General features: G+C 33.4%; 1 long non-coding RNA gene across 1 annotated transcript; it reads left to right on the top strand.

Moving 5' to 3' along the window:
• Positions 1–7,152: 7,152 nt before the first annotated feature.
• Positions 7,153–7,835, top strand: LOC103402029 (uncharacterized). Its single transcript, XR_011576144.1, has 2 exons — positions 7,153–7,422; positions 7,520–7,835. It is a non-coding gene; the product is annotated as an uncharacterized lncRNA (long non-coding RNA).
• Positions 7,836–14,228: the final 6,393 nt, after the last annotated feature.

The raw sequence follows: 14,228 nt of genomic DNA, 5'->3' as shown, positions 1-14,228 counted from the left end.
GAAGAAGACTCTTTTTCATCATTCTGGTTCGAGGCCCTTCTCATATAGGATGGAGGCTCGACAGCAGGTAATAATAAATTTTTTCATATTCAATTTTTAATATGTCAATAATAATATTAATTATTTTTTTTCGTACTAACAATTTTCGTATCTTGTTCGGGGGTTCAAAATTCCCGAAGATCGATGTCTTCAGCGACGTTTATGTTCAACGCATGGATGAGTTGGCTGAGTCACTTCATGTAAGTATTCTTCAATTGTAATTACTATCTTACACATTCAAGTATCATGGTTATTATTTGAATGTTATTATTAATATTTTCATGTTATATTACACTAGCGACGATGATGGAAATGAGGCAGTTGTCAGGAGTCCGCCTCCCAGCTTCCTCTTGAGACTCCACTTAAGTATGTGGATCCCCCCAGAGGATGTGGGGTTTCAGATCCTTACAGAGACCTTGGATCAGACTGTCGGGTGAAGGCCAAGAAGGTATTGTAAGAGGATGGGGAATGCCTGGCGGCAAGAACCTAGAGCCTCTTCATCATTGCAATCAAAGAAAAAGGTGACAGCTTTGACAGCAGAGGAGGCCGACCTTAGGACTGAGTTGGCCTCGTATAAGAGCCAGATGTCATAGATTGTTCAGGCCCTCAGTCAGTTCGACATTCGTCTCCCGAATTTCATTCGCCGTCGACATCTGAGCCCCTCCAACTCGAGCATGCCCACAACTTTGCCCCTTCGACCTCTAAGTCTGTCCCCAACCTTGAGACCTTCCAGCTGCCTCCGAATGATGACCCCGTTGATTATGCCGCATTATTTTCTTAGTTTTGTACTCCTTTACTTTTTAAACATTTTCCTTGTACACACATTTAAATAAATTATTTTTCTCTTCATTACATTTTTTAATTGCAATTTAATTTTATTACAAAATTAAAAAAACAAAACAAAAAATTAAATTAAAAAGAATATATTTTTATTTTTGTGCGACGAATACCTTCGTCTCGCAATATTATAGTGACTTTCGAGAGACGAATACTAGTCGTCTCACGTTTTTATCTTGATATTTTGTGCGACAAACACATTCGTTCTTATAAATTTTGTGCAATTAAGGCTAAACCGTCGCACTGTGTTTTTACGACCAATACTATTGTTCGTTGTGCAAATTCTTTCTTCACAATCTTTGCTCGACGGATTTTGCGCGACGAAGTTTCCGTTGCGCATACATTTGTGAGACGGAATGACACTTTGCACAACCAACTTTTGTTCATCGCGCAAATAGTTAAACATAGTAGTGTTCATACCCACATGAGTGCGTGAGTAGATCCATCGACACAAAGTAGAAGTAGCTATCATGCTAATGAGCACTAAAATTGAGCCATATGTGCATTGTGATAATATCGTTTTGATAGGGTTGTGTAAAATACAACCCCTTTAATTAGCCGCCACGCCACGACCACAGCTTGAAAAATTACCACCAGCGCAATGGGAATTATCCAGAGGGTCAGGTGGGTCTACCATCATAAGGGTTTGATTGGAATTGTAAAAAGAAGAATCATTATGTTGAAGAATTTCGAGACGAAGATTTTACTTTGAGGAATTGAGCTTAGAGTTTCTTTTCAGGCTTTTATTGGTCAAATGTGAGAATCCAGTAATCATGATCAATACCACAGAGTATGTTCAAAACTAACTCCTTGTCAAAGATATATGGTTGATTGAGCGGTGCTGATCATCGATGTACCGGATATGTTGGAGATACGCATGAACAAAGAGACTGCCACAAATTCTCTGTGACGAACTAAAATTCGTCATGTAAAAATAGAGTGCGAGGATTTTTGTAAGTTCGTCAAAATTATGTGCTCTTTGTCTATATGATTCTCTAACATTTGCTTGAAGAGTCATTCATTTTCATTTTTTATGTGATGACTAACTCGTCACATAAATATTTTCTTTTTAGTCTAAGTCACATAAATCTTTTTAGAAAACTTATAAGACCCAAAGCAGAAAATATTGACACGTTACTAAAATCTAAATGTGACAACATTGTTGGAAGAATAAAGGAAAGTATTTTAGAAATTTGATTTAATTAGGGATTTAATTCGATTGGTCTAGGTTTCTTTGTTTTGTGGACAAATGTTTGATTTAATTTATTTCCTATTATTGCTTCTTTGTAATCTTATAAAAAACCTCCTTATGAAGAAAAATAAAGTCAGTATTTGAGTATTGTGAGATTATTAGAAATTTTAAAATTTACAACATACTCTTAATTTCAACTTGGTAACAAAGAAGATTTCCATCCTAGGTGAGCTTTGTTGTGAGTGCTTTTCTCTGTTTGTGCACCCACTGACTATGATTGTCTACAATTGTTAGAAGAAAAAGCATTGCCTCTGTGTTTTCCGCTGCTGTGAAATAAGTAAAGAAAAATTGGATGAGAAACAGAATTTTTTTTTTTAAAAAAAAAGGTTTTTATTTATGGATCTTTGACAAAGATTGCATCGTTTCTTGTCGAAATTGGATGAGAAACAGAATTTTTTTTTTTTTAAAAAAGGTTTTTATTTAGGGAACTTTAACGAAAAGCACCTAGTACTGTTCACTTTAACAAAAAACCACATTTTTACACTAAAAAGTCAATCCTGGTACTATTCACTTTACCCTTTATTTTGTCATTTTCATTAAAACTCAAAGTTTTCAAGCCATTTTCATTAGTTTTCCTTTTTATTTATGGATCTTTGACAAAGATTGCATCGTTTCTTGTCGGGTTTTGGTTCTACACTCAGTTTGTGTACGTCCTCTTGGTGTTATTCCCTCCCTACTATGTGGCCCCGATTGATAAAAGTATTGCAAACCTAGCGATAGCAGAAGATAAGTCTTGGTAGGCGTGTTTTCTCCATCATGAAGTTTTATAATTCTATCTTAGTTTTCAATCTATTTTTATACTTTTTATCATGTTTTTTGGAATAAGAAAGGCAAATAAAAAAACAAAGAAAGAGAAAGCAAAAAGGGATTTGGTTGCTGCACTTTCGAAAAAGTTGGCGATAGTTGTAGCATGACAAAAAAAGATTTGATTGCTGGGCTTTCAGAAAGGTTAGTGTTAGTGCCAACATAACAAGAGTTTATTGATGGGGTTTTCAAAAAGGTTTGCCTTAGTCTCACCATGCTAAGAGATTTTGTTGGGGTATCGAAAAGCGTCGTTCGCTCTTGTTAGAAGATTGGCGTTAGTTCTAATTCAATGTTCGAAAAGAGACTTTAGTTCCAGCATATTATAATTTGTTGTTCTTTCAAAAATATTGACGTTAGTTTTAACATTTTGACAAAGGATTTCCTACATGAATGGCTCTCTAAAATGCGTGATCCCACTTGAGGGGTGGTTGAACTTACATAGATTTGATTTCCTTCAACTCATGATTCCAAATCAAGAGTTGGGAGTGTTGGAATATATAAAGAAGGAATTTGATTTGATTTGATCTAAGTTTTTGGTCGGATGGACAAAAGTTTGACTTGATTTATTATTGCTGCTTCATTGTAATTTCATAAAAACCATATTATGGAAAATAATAAAGTATTTGAGATTGTGATTTATTAGATAATTCTGAAGTTTACTAGAAACCTTTTTATTTTCAATTGAAATTTCACTCGTTGTCACATATAATATCTCAGGGTGACGAATCAAGTTGTCACTTTGGGCCAATATACAAACATAACTCAAATGAAATTCTGTATTCTTCTCTCAGCTTAGCACCCATTCACGGATTCACAGATTCTTAATCTCTTACTCTCGTCGCTAACTCTCGCAGTGCTCTCCATCTCTTAGACCTATTCCAATCATTGGAGTAAAACTCAAATTTGAGGTTCTAAACTTCTCCAAAGTTGCTCCAACCCTTGGGGTAAATATAAGTTAAAACTCAAAACTCATTTCTAGGGCAAATTTAGCCCAGATTCTCCCTTGGCTAGTGGGGCTGCTCCACCATATATGTGTAATTTTTTTTTAGTTTTATATTTGTAAATTCATTGAAACCAACAGCTAAGATCTAATATGATCAAATCCAAGGGTAAAAAAAAGATCTAACAGTCCAAATTTAAATCCAACGGCTAAAGCAATTAAAAAATTATTTTATGTGTTTCATTTTCTTTCATAGTATTCCACGAGTTTCATGGTGTTGATTTTGTGATTTTTAATACTTAGCCGAATCTAAATATTTTTAGGTTAAAATGTTCATAAAATTAAATTATGATAGACTACATAAATTTTTTGTTTTAAAAAAAAGTTACTTTAAGAAAAAAAATTATCCTAAATTCATTCTTTAATAATCTTGAGCTAAAAATTTAACCCAAAATGGTTGAAGGAGAAAAACTATTTTTATGTTAAAACCTAAATTTTTTAATTTTAAGTTTTAACCCAAAGTTGGAGGCGGTCTTAACAAACCTAGTGACTCAGTCAGGGCCCATCTCTCTCCCTCTCTGATTCCAAACATCCGAGGTGGTATCATACCCAATAGAAAGAGTAAGAAGGGGCTTAGAGATAACACTGGTGATATAAATAATAACCAATAGGTTTTGTTGAATCCAATGAAAATAGTCAGGATTGGGAATTTGGCGAAGAGGTTCGTTTTCTTTGGCTTATGTTTAGGGTCGGCAATTTGAGATGGTGGGAGACGTGAGAGCCATCCACAAATTTTCAGAGATGATGGCCGATAAGAAAGGGCTTCATACGAAGCCATGAGAGGTAATTGATTCAGTGAGTTTGAAAAAATGGGTGGCGTTGGAGCTTAAAAAGGGATAAGGAAGCCAAGAGAAGAGACAAGATACCCTAGAGAGCAAAGGGAGAGGGATGGTTTGAGGGTGGACAAAAAATTTCGAAAAGCCCTAGGACCTAAATAGGATGATACCATATAAATTATAAAAACGATCCTTATTGTGAAATCTTACACTAATTACAATTATTAATTACAAATGGCAACTACGAAAAAGATTTTGAAGTTCAGAAATATATTCCAACAATTAAAAGCTAGAGTAAAATATATATATATATATGTTATTAATACTTCTTCGTTCATTTTCTTATAGCTGGCTAGTTAGATAGCCATCAATTTCTATGATCTATTGTATCCATCTGTGAGTGCTTTCCTACTTAAGTTTATCTTGTATGCTTCATCAATCATCTAGACGATCTAGCCAGCAAACAAATGATTGATTTGGATTAAGTACTTCCCTTTGGTTACGCAATATCAATCATAAAGATAATATAAAAGATCATTTAATCATTTATATATATATATATATATAGATATATAGGGTGTGTGTGTGTATATATATATATATTTCTTTTAAAAGTGTAATGGTCATATCCCATCTTATATGTTGTTGCGGCCCATATTAATAAAGGAAACCTAATGAAAATGTCTTGAAAACTCTGAATTTTAATGATAAGGACAAAATAAAGGGTAAAGTGAATAGTATCGGGTTTGACTTTTTAGTGTAAAAATGTGATTTTTCATTAAAGTGAACAGTACTGTGGATTTTTCGTTAAAACTCCCTATTAATAAAGATGGTGTGATCTTTAAGGGAACCGCCCCCCTCAAGTTTAGAAGTCCTAATTATAATTGTATTTTTGTAGTGTATGCTATTATTTCTTGTATGACAAATACTACACGTATATATAAACGCACCTTGTGCTATCAATAATATTCATTTAGTTATACAATACTCTATATAATAGTCAACAACCTTTGATTATCCATGGATCACATCAATTCACCATAGGTATTATGTGACAATTAAATCAAAAGAATTTTAATGAAAAGTTTATGGTAATGTTCACTTTAATGAAAATTTATATCATTAAAATTTAAAGTTTTCAAGTTCTTTTTTTAAGTTTTTCTTTAAATCAATTGCATGTATGTCTATTCTTTCTACCCATCGTCACATAATGATAAACAAACTAACTGTGGACTTTAAACCACTAATCGAAAATACATATCTGTAATCTGTTGGTCATCCAATAACAACTTTGCAACAGTCTATCCAGTAAGACCCATGGTTTCTTCCCTAAAGAAACTTTTTCCTTTTACTTTTTTTAATCAATGATATTGCATGCTTTTTCAATTCAAAAACCGAAATTGCGTCCTTTTCCGTACTGTAACATATAAGCGTACGAGCACTACTGCCACTACCACATATATTATAGTTTTATACTGAAACCCAACCAACCCACAGACACACGCCCCCACAGACACGCATCTAATCTAATCTCATCTCATCCCCAAGCAGCACTGCAGCGCCACTTACGCATACATTGCACGTAAATGATTAGGCTTCGGTTTGACAAGTATTTTTGTAGAACTCATTTTGCAATGCAATTTAAAAATGTGACTGTTTATATTTTGTCTTTCTTCAAAGATTATATTTTTTAAAAATCACACACATTCAAAACCCTATAAGTGTTGGATTAAATTTAGTGTTTTCTTGTAAAATCATATTTGTTAATATTTTTACTACAAATAAATGTCTTAATAATTTTAGATTTATCTAAATTTTTGCAAAGATAATTTATGAATGATGTTTAAAAATGTCAACAATTTGAAGTTGAAATACATTTGAGCTACACAAAATTAAGGTTCTAAAAAACGCTAGGCGCTAGTTGGACGGCGAGATAGGGCCTAACGCCTAGGAGGCTAGGCGAGGGCCTAGGCTGACTACGCGGATTTAAGTAAATCTATTATATTTCGTGTAAATAAGTGTCTGTTTATACTTAAAATATATATAACTTCATTATAAATTACAAAATAGAATGACATATATATTAAAAAGTATTGGAACATAATGAAAACATTGTGAACATGCATATAATGTGTATTAATTTAAGTATTCAACAAGTCTCTCACAATTTATTGAAAAAAATAAAATGCAAAATGAAAGTTATCTATTTTTTGTCTAAGTGAGTTACAACCTGGGTGGGTTTGGGCAGACTAAGCGGACGCATTAGCAAGTCAAGGTGTCTTTTCTTAATTTTCAAGCTCCTAAGCATTAATCGGACAGTGGCCAATCCTCTAGCCCTAGGTGGGGATTTTTTAAACGGTGCACAAAATATGTGTCAAATGTAAAAGTACGTGTTTCCGGATCTAACCATATCTATATAAAGCAAACCCACTTCATCAATCTTTAATGTTTTCTAGGTCATAAAAAACAGGTGAGAAAGTAAGCAGAAGGCAGCAAGTATGGAGCAAAACGATGAAGTTTCAACTCGGCCATCGCTAGCTTTTCCTGTTAGCTTGGCGCTGCTTGTGTTGCTGTTATTGAGCACCAGCATCTTCTTCTTGTGTTGCCTCCATTTGGACAGGCTTCGGTCTCTATTTCTGTCCTCTGTGGAAGAAGGCAACCCTGACGATCATATCCTACCAGATTTAGATCAGAAATCTACTCGTCCAAACATGGTACGTACGCAAATAAGTAAATCTGTTTCTATTTTTTTTTTATAAAAATTAAAATTAAGTGTTGTGTTTTGATTGGTTTTAATTGTTCATGTGATAGATGGAAAAGCAAAATCAGCAGAAGAGCCTGACAGTGCTGATGCCAGGAGATCAGGTGCCAAAGTTTATAGCAATTGCTTGTCCATGTCAGGCTCCAGTAATGGAGAAGCTCACTGTGATTGTGCAGAAGCCTACCCTTTTTCTGTAATGATGCTACTGTATATAGCTAGTAACTGACTAGTTTCAAATGCTTTATTCAAGTTGAATTTTCTTTATTCTTAACTTTTTGGTGTATCCAAAAGTTGAAAATTGAAAAGGAAGTATATATTCTTGTACAATATTATTTGTAATGAAGAAAATATGGTCCGTTGTTGTTAGATTTGGAGCTCATTCAACACAAACCATAATAATGCAAATCAGTTACATATATATTGATCCTAATCCTTAACTCCCCTTTTTGTTCTTAATTCTGTTTTTTTCAGATTTTTTTTCCTTGAATACATGACAACCACCCAGTAACCTTTCGTAAGATGTTAAAGATTTTAATTTAATTTGTAGAAGTATCACTCGAGTGCTAATTAGTTAGGAAGTTAATACACCACTAATTAATAACTACTTCTCACCTCATAATTGAATCTTATGGTCTGAAAGGTTCATTTATAAAAAAAATCAATTAAATCAGAAATCTTTTCACTATTTACTCGTTACCCGTTCTTCATCTATCGACATTATCACCGACGCGATTGTGTCCCTCTACTTTTTTATTTGTCATAGTCATAGATTTTTCAAATTGAGTGAGTTTATATATGAATGATTTTTCATTGACGATCTGAAACAAGGTATATTTGAACAAATGATATTATCTACACTATGAGGGTAGACGAGTGCGCTAAGTCTCACAATGGACTAGCAATAATGTAGTTTAAATTCGTCTTTGACAAGAATCGAGCCTAAGAACTCTCACTTACAAATGAAGAGCAATAACACTAGACCGTAGTATATTACTATATTTAGATCAAGAAAAATATCATGTAGTGGTTTAGCCACCAATCAACTTACAAACTTATTGCCACTTACTACTACACTTTAGTGGTATTCCTTTTCACTTGTAAGCATGGTCTAAAATATTCATAATATCCCGATATTTCCATCGAAATTTTCTTGTTTTTGGACTATCGATATTTCCGATATCATCGATATTTTAGACCTTGCTAAGTCACTTATGTATCTTACCATGCAATGTATAAAGTTTAAAATATTGTACTAATTCATTATATATAAATGATTATGGTGTGTTTAAGCTTCTTTCATTAATTACTACATATTTTCTACACTCACAATGTCTGCCAGCTTGCTATATAATCAACTTAAATCAGTTATATCTATCATGCAATGCGTTTCCTTCCAATTTTTTGTGATAAACTAATAAATAATTGACTAAATAAACATCCTGCAAAGTTTTTCAATAAAAATTTCCAAAGTTTTTTTTACAATTTCCGTGGTTTTTATTCAATTTTTATCGATATCGATAATATCCTGATATTTCCATTGAAATTTCCTTGTTTTTTGACTACCGATATTTTCGATATCATCGATATTTTATACCTTGCTTGTAAGTAAGGTATTATGTTCGATTCTCACTAAAGAAAAAGTTGAACCACATTTTTGCGGGTTTTCATCATAAATAACCAAAATTTAACCCCTAATTTCATATAGGTCAGTTTTTGCAATTTCTTTCAGATATAGCCGAATTATCATTTAAATAGACCTAATTACCCTTAAAATTAAAGCTCAATTACGTATAATAAGCCTCATCAAGATGACTCCCGATTTTATTTCTTCCTTCTTTTATTATCACCACAAGACAAACAAACAAGCTCAAAAGATCCCAAGGCCATAAAGATATCAGATTGTTTTTTCCTTCTTGTAAAAATCAAAATCTCATTATTTTATTTTGGGAGAACTAATAAGGGTTTAGCTAAAGTTTATGTCTTTACTCAAATAATGTGTGAATGCCTTCAGCCAAATTTTGGAATTAGAACCCTTTGAGAGAAAAGCAGCATGGTCTCAACAATGTATATTAGTCTCTTGCTGGTTGTTCTATCGCAACTGGATACGAATACAGTTTCTTTTTATTTTTAATTACAGTTTCTTTTTATTTTTAATTTGAGATAATAGCAAAAATTGTATTAATTCAGTTTAAAAGGAAAATGAAAAGAGCAGTCTAAGTCAACAAGTCTTCTCCAACACGCAGTTACAAAGAAGTTCGAACCAAATTAGTTAAGGGATCGAAAATAAAAATTGTTTCTTTGAGTTTTAGAGAGAAGAAATAAAAGCGAGTGGGTGAGAGAAAAAAGAAAAAGGATGAATTCCTCATGGCCATAGGCTGAAAACGAGTTGGGTTTTGAATTTATAATTTTAAGCCTTAGGGTTTGTCATCTTCATATTGCTTATTGGTTTGTGGTTTCATTCACTTTCAGTTTTTTAATTTAAGGGCAATTGAGTCTGTTTAAGTGTGTTTGTAGCTAAATACGAAAGTTGTTATAAGAGTTAATATTTTTGAAATTAGGGTATAAATTTTGACTATATTTGATTAAAAAAAATACATTATTGTTAGTCCATTATAAGTCTAAATACATCCCCTCCCCCTTAGTGTAGATAATATAGTTGGTTAAAAATAAAAATAAAAAATAAAAAACTTACAAACTTGTTTGTGCGTCTAAGCACCTTTGAATTTGTAACCAGATCATCAATAGTTTTCTACGCTGAGGATTCGAAATTGGCGTACCAGATTGTTGGAACCCAAATCATAAGCGAATCAACATAGTGTAGAATTTTTGAGGATGTCAATGTTCACATAAAGCTTCTTTTTTTTTTCTTTTTTTTTTCCGTCAAAATGTTCACATAAAGCTTATAATCTTGTATGGTTGTATTTAGTTGTTAATTTTCCTCATGTAACAGTTCTAAGCTACCATTGCTAAGTCTGAAATAAGATTTGTGAGTACTCTATAAGTTTGTCTTTAGGGGTGATTCTAAATTTGGTCTTCAATCTTTTATAACATTACAAAGAACTACCTAACGTTTTGAAAATTAAACATATGTTGTTGAGTTGCTAGCGAGAAGTGTTGACGTGGATAAATGTTGAAGGAGTTCTTGACTCTCATGTCATCAATGAAATTTTGAATATGCAAATTGAACCCTTATAGCAACGCAAAATTAGGGTTTAGTTTGGCTAAAAGGGGCGATTTGAGAATTTAGAGTTCCGAAGACAACGATTAGTGAAAGCCAGTTTTAATATTTGTGCACGTCATCACTTAACGCTATTAATTTCATTATTTAATGTTGGTAAAGTCACCACTTAAGGTTGGTGACTGAACGCTATCAACTTCATCATTTATTACGTGGAGCTTCGCTAAGCAAAAATGTCTTAGCCAAGTCAATTAAGTGTAGTCCGATAAAAAACGCTCAGGTTCAATATATATATGGTCTAAACAAATGATTCTCCTTAACTAATTTTTGTTAAAGATTCCCTAGGGACAAACATGCAATTCGGACTGAGAAAGAAACCCCTTCTTGGCGACCTGTTGTGACTATTAAAATCCTCAGACACAAAATGGGGCAAGGTGAAAGAACAAATGAAATCTGTTGATGCACAAAACCAGAGGTCTTGGAACAACGTAAATCCGACCGTGAATCTTCATGAAATGTAAATAACATAAGATGTATTATGGTTCACCCCAATGTTTGGGCTACGTCCACACTGATTGTATTTCTCTGGGAGTATTTGTGAGGGAGAGAATGTGAGAGCTTTGCTCTAAATAGGAGAGACTTAGGGTTTGTGAGGGTGAGAAGGCCCTTTTATAGAATAAGGGCTCCTCCCCTTTTTACATATTTATCCCTTCCTTTATTACATAATTACATTTGAGTCCCCCAAGTGTTTATATGAGGTCTAAATACGGAGGCCCTAAATATGGTATAAAAAAAATCAGAATCAACTATTCCTACTCAACGAACAAGGCATCTCAAACATGTCGAACATACATTAAGATCTGGAGACCATTCCGGACGCAATTGGTCATTTTCTCATCCTTAATCTGATCAAGGCATTAGAACAAGTTCCAAGCACAAGTTTTTTCATGGGTCTTAGACCCAGTGTCAAAGTAGGGTGATACTTCAACTATCATAGTGGAAATCTTTATAAACGTTGAGTTTGAGAGAAGACATTCCAGACTTCAATGTTTTCGAGGGGGCCTAGAGCTCTGTTGTGGGTCTACAAGCTTATTTGCGTTTGACTCTCTTACTTATTACCCCTAAGTTAGTTAAATTAGGAAAGATTGTAGTTTACTTAGGAAAAATTGTCGAATTAAGCTATATCCTGCGATAAGGAAGTAAAGGATGAAAGTTTCAAGTGTTTTACTCTAATAGGCTTAATGACTTGAGTAAAATGAACTTAAGAAAATATTTTCTAAGTCATCTAAGTCCTTCCAGGAATACATAGGTGCATTCCGCATTACATCCAACTTTTCAGCTATGCATTGGAACTCCGACCAGGGGTCAATAATATGATTTGAAACTCCGAAGGATCAAATATTTAATAGATAAGCAAGAAGGACTAGCTGAACTTGGCTAGCTCTAAATCAAACAAGTTAAGCACACTCTTAGAAGCATAGTTAGGGGAAATTGTGGGACCAACATGTGGAACCTTGGGTGGCAAGAATGATCAGAACGCTATAGCCCATGAAATTCAGACGATTGGACTAGTTAGACAACCATTCCACAACTTGTATTACTTGTCTCCCAAGTAAGGAACCCCTAATTCATGTCAAATTAGGATATCTTAGGAATTAGGCAACGTAATCACAATCCTGGGAGGATTGGATATCTTATCCTAGATTCCTTTCTGATTTAATTAGGATTACTTTCCCCACAAGGACTCTCAAGATCTCTATAAATACCCTAACTTGGACACTTATCTCTCTAATCAACCACAACTAAAGATACATATCTCTTAGGCTTGATATATTTTACAAGACGATTCATCATCTTCTCTACATGACTACCATACAAGATGATTCGTCATCTTCTCTACATGACTACCATACACATATTATTTCATATACGTGATCGTCTATGCGTAGACATGTCCATAGAGAATTCATCTTCTTAAAGCCCCGTCATAGGCTATTTGTCAACGACGGTTCACAATGCACTGCACATCGCATTAGTTCTTCTTTAGAACTGTACGCGTAATTTGATTCTCCATCCCTGAAGATATGTAGGTAGTAAGATCTAATTTAATCACACCCCTCCAATCAACCCTATTCTCCCCTTGCGGATATCATTGGCAATTCCAACTGGATTTTGCCTCCATTTGTAGATATGCACAAATTTGGTTTCAACTCAATTCTTAGTAAGAATGCAAGTTAATCCTGGAAAAGCAATTGAAGTGCTTTTGCAACCCAAATTTTTTTTCACTAAAGGCGTGTTCAGTTATTTAAATGTACTCTTCAACTGAGCCCTAAAGTGCATTAATTTAAAGTTGGAAACCTATAAATGTTCAAATAAATGAAGAATTTGAGCACATTGACCCTCTCCAAAAGAGATGTCAAAAGTGCCAAATAGTATAAAAACAGCAGTTTCTTCCGTTTCTTCCAACAAATGAGTTTTATCTGAAGTGGAATTGAGGCCTAATATCCCAGGCTTTTTCCACAACATAGTCCAATAATGTCAAATCCATTAATTTGATTTATTTAATAAATGTCTCGAACTATCCATAGATCACATACCGTACCCCAACCAATTTACACAACTTTTTATTTTTTGTACCACTAGTATATAATAAAATGTTAGAAATAAAGTATGGAATATGAGAGAATAGAGAGACGAGATAGAAAATGGAGGATGAAACAAAGTCCATTTCTTTCTTATTACATTGCATATTTATAGGCTTCAGATTTACATAGAAAATGTCTCAACTATTTACATATTAGATATTGACCCAGAATGTGAACATTCACATAATAAATGTTATTTATAAAACTTCCCCTTAGATATTCACCAATCAATGGTACTTGCCTCAATAAAACCTTACTTGAAAAATCAGTGGGAAAAAACCTAAGCAAAGGAAAATAATTGGGCACCACGGTTATGAAATATTGATGTTGCCTTCGACTTGCATAATGTTGCCTCACTGAAATCTTGACAGGAAAAATCCAGTGGGATAAAAACTTGGTCGAAGAGAAAATGGCACAACATGCTTATATGTTCATTATAGCATATTGTCAAAGACTCCCTTTGATGAATAACTCTGCTAAATAAGTGACTCGATTTGATGATAGTGACCCTTGATTTAACTGGTCATCACCGTCAAGTTTTAAGTAATGTGACTTTTGTCTTCAAGAAATTAAGCCTGCGTAAATCTTGACATGGGGAAGCGTGGAAGTTTATCAAGAATTGATAACGGCTATTTGTGTTCCTGCAAAGGACAAATAAAAATATAGAATATAAAATAAACTGAAAATATGACTTTAGCCCCTAAAATTTAATTTTCTCCACATAAAACCCGTCATAAGTTTTTTCCCCAAATAAAACCCATTAACTAGATTCCACATCAGCAAATTCATTAATTATATTTGACTTTACATATTTAAAAAATTTCAATGCCCAAAACACCCATATTTGAATGTTTGATGTACACCAATTAGTTCCATATAGATTGTAAGGGAGAATTAATGATTTTACGAAAATAATAAATAATAAATTTATTGCCT

The sequence above is a fragment of the Malus domestica genome, chromosome 15 (assembly GCF_042453785.1).
Source record: "Malus domestica chromosome 15, GDT2T_hap1".
Lineage (NCBI taxonomy): Eukaryota > Viridiplantae > Streptophyta > Magnoliopsida > Rosales > Rosaceae > Malus > Malus domestica.
The sequence above is the reverse complement of the archived record's forward strand: the minus strand, read 5'-3'. Positions and strand labels throughout refer to the sequence as shown.